The 12,656-nt window shown below is 40.6% G+C and overlaps 1 protein-coding gene across 1 annotated transcript in view; it reads left to right on the top strand.

Annotated features, from left to right (window-relative positions):
• LOC124555091 (zinc finger FYVE domain-containing protein 26) overlaps positions 1 to 12,656 on the top strand; it is a 434,713-nt gene that overhangs the window by 313,529 nt on the left and 108,528 nt on the right. The window lies entirely within an intron of this gene.

Below are 12,656 nucleotides of genomic sequence, written 5' to 3'. Positions count from 1 at the left end.
TGTAAATTATGATTTATTTGTTTGTTTATTTTTTATCCTTTGATCACTTTTGTTAGTGATATTCAATATGTCAGGACACACTGGATGTGTTACAAAGTATTTGGTATTTACATAAAAGAACATAGATATACACAATTTTTCAGGCATTTGTAAAAGAGATTTAGGGTTGACCCCACATAAATAACATTCACACATAGCTACAGAAAATAGTATCAGACACAGTTAAGAAAAATTTATACACTTGTGCATACATGCAGTGGCAAGCACAACATCTACACATTATTTATATAGAGTCTGCAGAAGACTCTCTCACTTAAGAATTTTGTATACTTGTATCTAAGAACTCCTTTACATTGTTATACTTGCATCTGGGAACTCTCTTACATTGTTCTTCTTCCATCAAAGAACTCATTTACACTGTAGCGGCAGGCTGAGACCAGTTGATATTGTAGTTTTTGTTTGAAAACAGACAGTGTTTTCACCTTCTTTATACTGCTTGGATGTTTGCTATAAAATATACATCTGGGTATTTACAATTCTTTGTCATTTAAAATGTTTAAAATAATGCACTCCATACACTAGAACTATTGTGGAGTATGGCTTGATTTAATTGCCTAGACACATACCCAATGGGTCATTCAAATGCCCCATGTACTTGGCTAAGAACACACAGAATGATGAAATTTCTGGCATCACATGAGAGAATGAATGGTTTCCTACAGTCGGGGTATGACAAAACGGGTGATTATGTTAGAATTTCTTTTAATGTTAGCACCGCTGTTTCACCCTCAGGGGTCCAGGTAAATATTACTCCCTTCTTTAACAGTATGGTAGGAGGTTTGGCAGTAGTGGTGTATTCTGGTACAAAATGTCAGTAATAATTTGCTAAATGAAGAAAGGACTATTATTCTTCTACATTATGAGGAGAAGAGAAATCTTTTACTGCATTGATTAACCATGGATTAGGTTGAATGCCATCACCTAAAATTACATGACCCAAATAATTAACTGGTGATTCTGCAGATTTTCATTCCCTCAATTTCAGGCTGTGATTTGTATGTTGTATACATGAAAGTACATCTCTTAGTCATTGTGCAAGTTCCTCTAGGGAAATGGAGAGCACATTAATGTCATCTAAATACACTAAGTACATGGATTTCAGTGCCCTTGGCAATAAATCTGTAAACTGTTGGAATAATGCAGATGCATTTCACAATTCAACAGGTATCTTTAGATTCTCTTATGCTCTTTCCAGCCACAGGTTGCAAATAATTTGGAATTCTGTATGCCTTTTGACTGATCGGCCTAGCATCTCTGGTGGGAATCTCATATTGCATCAAATTTTAAACAGTACTAAATTCCTCAAGTATTAATTACAACAAATTTCTATCCTTCTCTGGCAGATGCATCAACTACTCCAGTAATTTCTGCTTTAAGGGGGTGTGATGTCTACATTATTTGTATACACTCTTCTTCATTCTTAATTTCTTCCTGTTCCTTCTTTTTCCCCTGTCTTCCCACCTAACAGTTTGATTTGTTGGTAACTCTTGTATAGTTTCTAAAAGTGTTCCATTAGATGTTGTGGCATCTGTCCTGCCAAAATTATAAAAAGTAACAGACAAAAATATTTATTCATTAGTACAACTGGATGACATGTACTTCATATACTTTTCATATACTCTTCGTATGCTCTTCATATGCTCTCGCAACTCATCGAGCGACTCATTCCTGGCAATAAGATCCACCAGAATAGCTGAGTGTGTGGGGGAATTTAAATTTGACCTTCACCTAGAAGAGCCTCCTCATTCCACCACATATAGTTTCACAATCAGTTGACTTGAACAGTGAAGCACGTTGATCTTCTGAGAATGATAGGATTGATCCTTTCCTGCCCTTCTCAAATGCCTGTACAGTGCTATCAATACCAAATAGAAATTCTTGGTCACCTATCCAGACAGTTTCTATGCAGAATCAACTGCCCCATGAATGTAGCACAGGAATTCACTCCCTAGAAGCATGTCAAAATCTGGATTTTCCAATGACAATATACCTACTGTAATCACAAATACTTCTTCACCAATCTTCAAATTAATCCCCCATGAGCCTATATGGTGTTTTATTTCACTCTCTAACCCACACAGATAGCAGAAAGGCTGCCGCAAGGCATTCGTGTCACCAAGGGGGAAGAGTAATAAATTGATGTATTTATTACTCTTCCCCCTTAGTGACATGAATGCACTCTGGCATCAAACAGTGTCTTCACTTTTTTGTTATCTAAGTCTCTGATTGACAGCATACTTTCCACCTTTTGTAATCCTTGATTCCTCAATGGATTAATCTAAGTTAATGTGAGCTTAGGGCAGAGGCTATCCGGCTCCTGATATGTTTCTCAAATTTTGACCTCTGTTATCTCCTCTGCAGCTAACTCTAACACTTGGTAGATTCTTATTTTGTTTGTACTGTAGCCTAGGGCATGTCTGTTGCATATGTACTATTTCTCTGTAATGCACGCAACATGGCACCGTGCGTGATGTCCCAGTCATTGGCAATAGGTGCTGATTATAAAAGTGTGGTGCGCATCAGTCACACTGCTTGCAGTTATTACAAATCAGTTTACCTCCTCCCTTAATAAAGTTATGCAAACTGCTTCTTGGAAAGACTAAGGTACAAAAACATGATCTTGCTCCCTATTCTAAGATCAATCCCTTTTACAAAAACATAAATTGTGTGGTCCTCCGCATCACATAGTAAGATATTGTTATGATCTTGGCATTCTGTTAACACATACATTTCCAGCAAGAGACAGCCCAGGTACTGTCTGCAAATGATTCAAAGTCTTTGCCAGGTTTTGTTCCTCAATGTGGATAACTTATCCCCATATAAACTAACACTTTTTTGTCTAAGAAATGTTCAATCAACCTGTGCACAGCATTTCAAAAGAGGATGCCTTTCTAAGTGAATGTACTGATGCAAAATAGCTCCTGGTATCAACATACAATTTAAGCTGACTAATATTCAATTGAAACTCACTCAACCATATGCACATATGACCCACATCTCTAATATTCTGAAGAAATATGTGCACATTTTCATTCGACTTGCCTCAAAAAGACTGTGTAAAATTACTCAAGGAAATGTCTGCTACCAGATTAACTGCCAGTGCCACATATGGTGAATTCACAGGGGCAAATAGGTTTGACACAGTTACTGCAGGGGATTGGTTTTTATCCTTTTTTCCCCACTAGACACTGCTGCAGCTGCAACTCTCCGATTTACACTTTCCTTCGGTTATTGGTTGTTTAACATCAGCACAGCAGTTTGCTGCTGAAAGTGATCTATTTCATCCATATTTACTTCATCTACCATGCATTTATTATTAATAATGTCACATTTCAATTAAACAAGGTGACAAATCAATAATAATAAACAGATATTGTCAGGCAAAGGTTGCTTCAGTGAAAGTGGATGACAGGATATGTTGTGAATTTAGGTGTAATAAGAAGTAGGCATAATTTAAACCAAAGTGATTTATTGGAAAGAAGGGATGCAGAGGTCCTACATAGGGGGAGGCATTGCAGAAAATTGCAGTCATCCAGGATCGATCTGATGCATGCCGAGGCCAGTAACTGAGAGCACAAGCTGTCTCCCACATCTGTTATAGCTAAAACTCACCTGACCTGCATCACTACGTACTGGCATGTTGATGGTCCATGTTTAGAATGCAATACAGCAGTGATCTGAATAGCATGGATTTGACAAGCTCTTAATTGGTTTCTGTCGAGCTATATGACACCAAATGTCTATGAGCAGGTCATTTAATTCACATAAGCTATAGGCTGGTAGTTTGTAGGTGTGGTGCCTGATAGCATCCCAGATATGTGTCAAGACATCAACTTGAGTTTACTACTAATCTCCTCAGACCACTGCAGAATGATTCTGGCCTTGCAACATGGACTGTCATCCTGCTGGAAGATGCCATTGCTCTCGGGGAAGACAATGAATATGGAGGGATGCAGGTGATCCACAGTTATGTTCACATAGTCCACAGGTGTCATTGTGTCTTTGATTACCATGATGTGTCCCATGGAAGCCCAGGTAAATGTGCCCTTTAGTGTAATCCTGACCCCATCAGCCTGCATCAGTGGGGTAGTGCATGTTGCAATTAGTCATTTGCCTGGATGAAGGCATATCCTAACAACAAGTGTAATCCATCCAACAAGGTGATATATTTCCAATGATACATGGTCCAATCTTGATTATTCTGTGCCCACTACAATGGTAACAGAAGATGCTATTAGATCAACATGGGAACATGTAGGGACTGTTTTCTGTGGAGCCCCATAGTCAACAATGTGCAATGAATAGTGCGCTCTCAGACACTTGTGTCTGCACCAGCATTGTACTAGCTCATCAGATCTCCCAGAGATTGCTACCTACCCTGCTTTACAGAGTGGACAAGCCTCTGCCCTCCATTTTCTGTAATGAGACATGTACATACAACACATTGTTACCTACTTGTTTTTTCATCGCCCTTCAACCACTTTCCATAGATGCTCATGACAGTAGTACACGAACAGCCTACCAGGTTCACAATTTCTGCAATGCTCATTCCCAGATACTGAGCCATTCATAACAAACTGCTTTATCTGTGTCATTTATGTCAGGGGATTTCCTCATTTGCAGCCTGTATCATCACTACAATGATACCCCATTTGTCTCTGCTTCCCTCATATACATTCCTAATACCACATACTCACAGGGTCACCATGCAGCTTTCAGTCTTGCAGAAGGCAGTGACCAGTTTATGTTAGGATGTTATATTCTAACAAAAAAATTTTACAATTGCCCTCTTTATTTCATGGCAGAGGAAGATAAATCTAATGCTATAGCTAAGTATGACTTATGATTTAAGCTGGGGAGACTGGGCAGGCCAGTCTATTCATCGAATATCCTCTCATTCCTAGAGCTCTTCCACTTGTGCTGTTCAGTGTGACTGTGCACTGTCATCCATAAAACCGAAGTCAGGGCCAAATGCTTCCACGAAGAATGCACATGTGGATGGAGTACAGTGTCACAGTAATGTTGAACAGTGAGTATACTGTGTTCAAAGATTTGAAGACCAGTGCACCCATGTTGCTATGTGAAGGTAAGTGCAGAATCACTACTCAGACTGAATTTTCTCTCATTGGAGGAGAGCACATGACCCCAGTTCTCACTTATCTAGTCCCTATGCTCTTGATACCAATGCAAACTTTGCTGCCAATCTGCATACTGGTCATTAGGTGAAGAGACCACCTTCATACAGTTGCCATACTGCTGTGTAGTGAGAGATTGCATGCATTGCAGTCCTGTTAAATTTAGTTGCTATTGCACCTGCTCTTTGATGTGGGTCCCTTCTTGCCTGTTTCATTATGTAATAATCATCTGATGCTGTAGTTGACCATGGTCGACCACCTCCTCTCCATCAGGCAGCAGTGCCTGTTGCTTGGAATGCTCCCCATACATTTGAAGCAGTGCTGTGAGCAATTGATTAGAATGTGATAGTTCTACATAGAGTATGACTGATATACTGCCACTAATTTAGCAACATGAGACTGCTAGACCCCCCTCCCCCCCCCCCCCCCCAATGGTACTAAACCCCTATAAAAGTTTTTCAGCTTAGCCATTTGTTTGTACAAACTGGTGTACGTGACATATGTTAGAACCGGTCATTCTGTCCCCCTTGAGACAGCAATAATTGATTTACCCCTTTATTGGATCAACTTAGTGAATTGGGGATTAGAACTCCTCCCTACCTGTTGTGTGCAGTTTCCTCACTGATGTAGTCCCCTAAAGCAGCTCTTTTATTACTGTTGTATTCTTTCAGAGATGCAGTCTAGCTATGTAGATGTAAAGGGATATGTGAGTAGCTAACCTGCTTTAAGTTGATTCTGGAATGCCATTACTATGGATTAATTGACAAACACCATAAAACAGTTAACAGTTAAACACATAGAACTTGGAAATTAAGTAAAATTGAGAGCATGACTTGCACAGAGATCAGGTCTGGATTGCATTCTAATTCCAACTAAAGGTCTTGCTACACAACAGAGAACTTTTGTACACTTTATATAACTTTGGCACTATTCGTATATTGTTGGCAATTTTCACTTGTTTCGTTGATATAAATAATTTGTCACACATTGACTCAGTAGTAGCAAAGCTGTCATTGCATGGTCAGGATGAGAAAATGAGCAGGAAGTGGAACATCTAGTAGTGGTATTAAAAAACCTTCAAAAGGACTGTTTGCATCACCAGTGGATTTTATTCCTCCAAAAGCCTAGACCTAAGGGGTATGCTACTCAAACTCATGACAGCAACAGGAGGCTGCTGCATTGAAATTGAGAGGCATTGTGCTCCCAAAGGGAGGAACTAGTGGACATGTCTGGTTGTTGCCAAAGGGCATCCTCAATACCAACACATTCTCATTGACCCGTCTGACACGCTCCACATGAAGACCCCCCAAACCTTATTGGTGGGCAGAGGGTGCTTCATTGCACATCCCTCCATCATCGGTACTCAACATAGCATCCCTATTAAGCGGTACTACAGTAGGATGATGTTCACATGGACTGAGTGTGGGTGTTATGCAAAACATCTGATACTACACCGGGCCAGGCTCAGCCACTGTCTTACCAAAGAGGCAGTACCATATGCTACATGAAAGACAATTAAAATGGAAAAAATGTTTCCTCTCAGTAAAACTGCAAAACTGCTCACCATACACATTTCTTCTCCCTTCCATGAGAGCCGTTTTACAGATCCTAACCATGTGTGACAGCAGTGCTGGAGGGGTGGGGGGTGGGGGGGGGGGGGTGGGGGGGACGAATGCTATACAAGCCAGTGAACAGCGTGTGAGGATGTGGTTGAGGCAGTCAGCCAGACAGCAGCTGAACAGCGTTTGGCAGGGCTCTTGTGCCAGTGTGTAGGGCTGCGGTCAAAGCCGACAGGGCTGGTGCTGCCGTAGGGAGTCTGCAAGCTCAGCGAGTAGGCCTTGCAGATTACAGGCGAATGCAATGCTCAAGAATGGAGTTCGCATCAGAGGAGGGCACACAGAAGGATTTAGGTTGCGTGGCCATTTACAAGGTAACAGTTGCATGGTTGTTTTTAACATGACTGCCATGGAATGAGCTTTGTTCTACAAATAAAGACAATTAGGCAGTTTATATGACTTTGGTTTACAAAACTGTATAATCATCTACATTTACTAATAAAAATTTCAAAATAACACTTGTGCCTGATATGCAGGAGTTTTAATTTTCAATACAAATATTCTTTGAAACACAATTATCTGCTTTAGTGACTCTGCATGACCCCCATGCCAAGACACAAAATTTGTTCTTTTAAAACGAATACCAATGTAATAATACAAACCACTAACCTCTACATCTTAACTTAAGGGAGGGCCATGCCTAAAGTGTGCCTAGGTATTAAAATGATATTCGCCTGATGGCTACTGCTTGGGTATTGGTTGAGGGCTTGGCTTAAAACATTCACAATAGCCACTGGTATACAAGATCCATACAACAAGGCATATAAGGATTGGAGTTAGAGGGACAGTTGTTACATTGGGAATAGTCACTCTGTACATGTAATCTTTGCCATTCCATTCAATGATATGCACAGTTGTGTGATGAAGAGTGATTTGTCCATATTTGGTAGCTAATTTGTTAACTGAATCTAAAAGTCAAGTCTCAGAATTGTTAGGTAACACCGGCAAGCTGTGTGGGTGTGGTAACACAGTAGGTACTTCAGGCAGGTATAACATAAAAGGTTTAAAACTAGTTTTGTGAGAGTAGGTAAAATGAACAGAAAGCTTAACAGTGGGTGTACCTATGTTGCAAGAAGAAATGTTAGTGAACATTTGCAAGAACAGTTTAGCAGGTAATAAGTTAGTGCCAAGTTTTTGCTGTAAACCCAGCTGAATAATAATGTAGTAGTATGTAACTGGATTGCATGGGTGTTATACAATAGAATTTGTAGTGCCTTAGTTACTTCCAGGGTAGCATTAGGTTTGACAGCCCCTGGTGCATAGTAACCAATTGATGCTGGATTGAATTCCTCAGTTCCTCATATTTTTGTATTAGTTCAGTAGCTACAATACAAATTCGTCTGGTGCTAGACAGAAAATTGTCCTAGATGTGCATGAGCCACACGTGCTCTCACACAAGGGTTTCATGGATCTGGGCAGAAAAAGAAGTGACTTGTCAGAGAGTTATATCCCAATGACCAGCATCAGCTTGGTCAGTGCTGGCAAATATTTATCAGCACTGTGCTGTCCATGTTGAATCAAGCTCACTTGGTGTGTTGCAGCAGCATGGCATCCAAAATGCTTCACAGTTGTTCCTGGTTGGTAATAAGCACCAATTTAATGCCCCATAAGGTACAAAGCATTCTGCTTTGGCGCAGCCTTCACAACAATGTTTCCCATGGCGTTAATCAATTGATAATTTGTTGTCATAATACTTCTTCTTCTTTTAAAATGGCCAAATCAAACAATGATGGTGGTGGTGGTGGTGATGATGATGATGATGATGACGATGATGATGATGATGATATTTGGGTTGTGGGGAGCTCAACTGTGTGGTTATCAGTGCCTGTACAAATTCCCAATCTTTTCCCTGTCCAATCCTGCCACTTTCCCGAATGATGATGAACTGATGAGGACAACACAAATATCCACTCTCTGGGTGGAGAAAATTTCTGACCTGACTGGGAATCGAACCAGAGACAGCAACACTAGCCACTAGACCATGAGCTGCAGATGCCAAGTCCAAGTCAGCCGCTATACTCACTTGGTTAGGGATGTACAGCACATTAGCCAGTCACTCAGACATTAAACCCAATGACAATGGGTGGTTTTGGAAAGGAGAGGCATCCACAGCACTAGTAAGTACAGCAAATACAATACAGCACCTTATGGCAAGGATCAACAGCAGATGATGATAGTGCAATGGGACTGAAGTGTCTCAGTGACCGTGATTATTGCTTGTTTATGAGGCTTCAGGAGCAGCGTTATCTAATACCAGCCCAGATGCCTACAGTAATACACACTGTGTTACATTACAGCAAATAAGTCTTAGCACTCTGTCAGTTAATCAGCATATAATGCAAAAGATATATTTCACATGAGATAACTGTCAGCAGGAAGAATGTCTGGAGGTAGTTACCTGTATATCATTGAACGAACTGGTGAAGTATGTGGAATGTGGCAGCATGAAATGCTGAACTTGGACAACAGCCGATGGAATGAGCCATGTTCACATGTGTAATGACAGTACTTTGCATAAGCCCAGAAAAGAAGGAGAAAATATGAGGCATTGTATGGTTATGGGTGCTTACAAATCACATTAGTTGGTGTTCATGTAGAAGCAGGTGAAACCAAATGCCTGGAATCGTTTGTTTTACAACCTATGCAGTCACTCAGCAAAATCAATCAGACAGCAAGAAGTGCTGATTTGTAGTGGCAAGTAATGGAAAAATCCAAGCAGGCTCAGCCACAAGCTTGGGTGTATAGTTAAACAATAGTTTATATTTTCCAACAGCGGGTAGGAGAGGGATGTGAGGCTGATACAAGTAGTTCAGCAAAATTGATCCCACGGGTACCATGGACACCCATTAGTAGTGGTGTTATAACCTTGAGGAGCCAGAAATTCAGTTATCTGTATCATTAACAGTAGAGTTATAGCAATGAAGCCAAATTGTTTTCTCTGAACAAAGTGAAATGACTTGTTAGTGTAAAGTGTTGTGCTGTGTACAAAGTGTATGTGGTAGTATAGTAAGAAAGTGTGCAGTAATAAGATAGCAGATAACTGTTGATTGTGATCGAATGGCACTACATGGTATATTACAGTAAATCCAGATGGCACTCAGACTTCAGACTACCATCAGTTTTGCAGAGGATCTCACACAGGCATACTTTATTGTATGTCAGCAATGTGTGTTTTAACATTCACAGTATCAAAATCAGTGAAGGGGGAAAGTGCATCACACCACATTATGTGCAATTGTCAGAATGTATGGAAAGCATAAAAATTTAAACATGTAAAGCAGTAAAATAATAGAGAAGCCCAAGGGCAAGACTTTGAGCATGTGTGAATACATCACACATTGGGCATGAATACAGGGTGTTGATATGTGACTGAAGACCACCTAGCACATTCCGTGCATAAATAAGGGACATAGTATGTGGTGACTCAGTTGCTAGTTGCACTGTCCACATTTTGCTCCAGCTTTTGCACCCAGTAAAGTAATGAATTAGTAAAGGAGTTGTTGCCCTTGAACAAAAGAGTGCTACCACATTGGTAGGTTATGTCCATGAAGACAAGGGCTCCATCATTAGATTTTTTGACAGTAGAACTGGGGATTCCACTTAGATATGGAGCATGGCTGGAAGTCTCAGAGAAACTGGGAATATTGTTAAGCATGTGTGTAGTCACCATTTAATGAAAGTGGTAAAGGATAAAGTTGAGCCAGCCAGAGTGGCCGAGCAGTTCTAGTCACTACGGTCTGGAACCGCGCAACCGCTACAGTCACAGGTTCGAATCCTGCCTTAGGCATGGATGTGTGTGATGTCCTTAGGTTTCAGTAGTTCTAAGTTCTAGGGGACTCATGACCTCAGAAGTTAAGTCCCATAGTGCTCAGAGCCATTTTTGATAAAGTTGAGAACACTGCACAAGGGCACAGAAGAGATGAAAGATCACCTCAGGAAACGTGGAGTAACAGCAAAATGAATACACCTGCCCTCATTGGGAAATTTTCTGCCCTGAGTAGATAAAACAAACTCTGCCTTCTGAGCAGATTATGCTCTTTACAGACATTTCCTCAGTTGAGAGCAGCAGGCTAGTGCTTGGGGGGAAAATAATTCAGTACTCATGGACTACATGTTAGATCTAACAAAAGGTCACACAGATGTGTTAAACTAATGTATCATGTTAGTGATCAGTGGGCAGCAGTGACATCTGTATGTGATGAGAAACACCAGGGACCAAACAAAGGTGTAAAGTTACAATTCTGCAGGTCAGAAAACCAAATTTGGACACAAGAAGGATTGACCAATTTGATAGCTCTTTCCAATATATAATGCTTGATCACTCTATGATGACAGAATATCATGCTTCTGAGAAGGGTAAGTTACCAAATTTTTGTTGGTAACCAAAGGGCTGCAAACAGGGCAGGGGTTGTTACGGCCACGTTAACAGGCATTAGCCAGCAGAGTGGTATATTGTCAGTGGATCTTATTGAATATACAAATGCTGACTGCAGCTGAAGGGTTGCAACTGGTGAACACTCACTAATGACACTAGAAGGGGTGGTAGCAGACGAAACTGAGAATCTTGTTTTCTTCTTTTTTTTTCTTAAATAAAAAAAAAATAGATGTGTACAGATTATGTTTGTGCTAAGTGTGAGTGAAGCTACTATGACCTACTAGATATTGAATAGCGTTCAGTGTGCGTGGAAGGCATGTGTGTCTCTATGTGAATAATAATATGACAGAGGATAGGTGGATCGTAGTAAGAAGACTAAACAGAAGAAAATACTATGACTCTCTTGGGGTCATTGTTGTTTCTAGTCACACTATGCTAGAGCACATCACTGGAGAGTGGGAGAATAATTGATAACCTCCTAGTCATTTAATGCTTAAGTGATTTAGTGAAAATAGTGTCACTTGTTACCCATTAATTGAGTATAACAGTTGAGTAGGCCGCTCAATTCTCCTCAAAATAAAAATGGCTGATGTGAAAAGCAAAAATGTGTGAAAAATGTTTATGTGTACTTGTGAAGGTCAGAAGATAGAGTAAAAGGAGGAGTGTTGGCAGGAAGTAAGTTCAGCTACCGAAAGATGTCTTGGAGGCCTAGTGTGGGCCACAGTGAAATGGTTTTCTCCCTAGAATTCCCCAAACATTTAGTGACTGATCATCAATACATTGTTTCAGCCTTCGAAACATTTGTCATCTGCTTGGCTGACAGACTGAGATGTCACCCGTGCCTTACAGTAAACCAGAGTGAAACTAAGTATGGAATAGTGTCGAAAGGTAGGAGCAATACGTCATTGTTGTTGGATGGAAAAAATGAGATAGATTAGGTACCTTGTCTCCTACCTTCCAAACTTCACAGAAACTCTCCTGCGAACCTTCCTGGCACATTAAAACTGTGTGCCGGACCGAGACTCGAACTTGGGGCCTTTGCCTTTTGTGGGCAAGTGTTCTTACCAAAGGTATGAGCAATACGCCATTGTTATTGGATGGGAAAGATGAGATATATTAGGTACTGTTGGAGTGACTCAGTTCAGAGGAAATACAGAAGCGTCCGATTCCGCCCATCTGCTTTGACCCATGACGTCACAAATATGGTGGAAACGACCATACACTACGACTCCAATATGGCGCCTATGGCGTCATCACATAGACATGACCACAAACACAAAAATACATTGAAAAACCAACACACACACGTTCCACAAAAAACCTAATGAAACTAACGGGACAAGTGTGGGAAATTGGGGGTTTTTGGGTGGGGAAGAAGTAAATATAAACAAATTTAGACACACACCATCATACCAAACCACACAAAACAACGAAAAAACCGACAACACCAAACTCCCCAAATTCCACTAA

Source organism: Schistocerca americana, chromosome X (assembly GCF_021461395.2).
Source record: "Schistocerca americana isolate TAMUIC-IGC-003095 chromosome X, iqSchAmer2.1, whole genome shotgun sequence".
Lineage (NCBI taxonomy): Eukaryota > Metazoa > Arthropoda > Insecta > Orthoptera > Acrididae > Schistocerca > Schistocerca americana.
The sequence above is the reverse complement of the archived record's forward strand: the minus strand, read 5'-3'. Positions and strand labels throughout refer to the sequence as shown.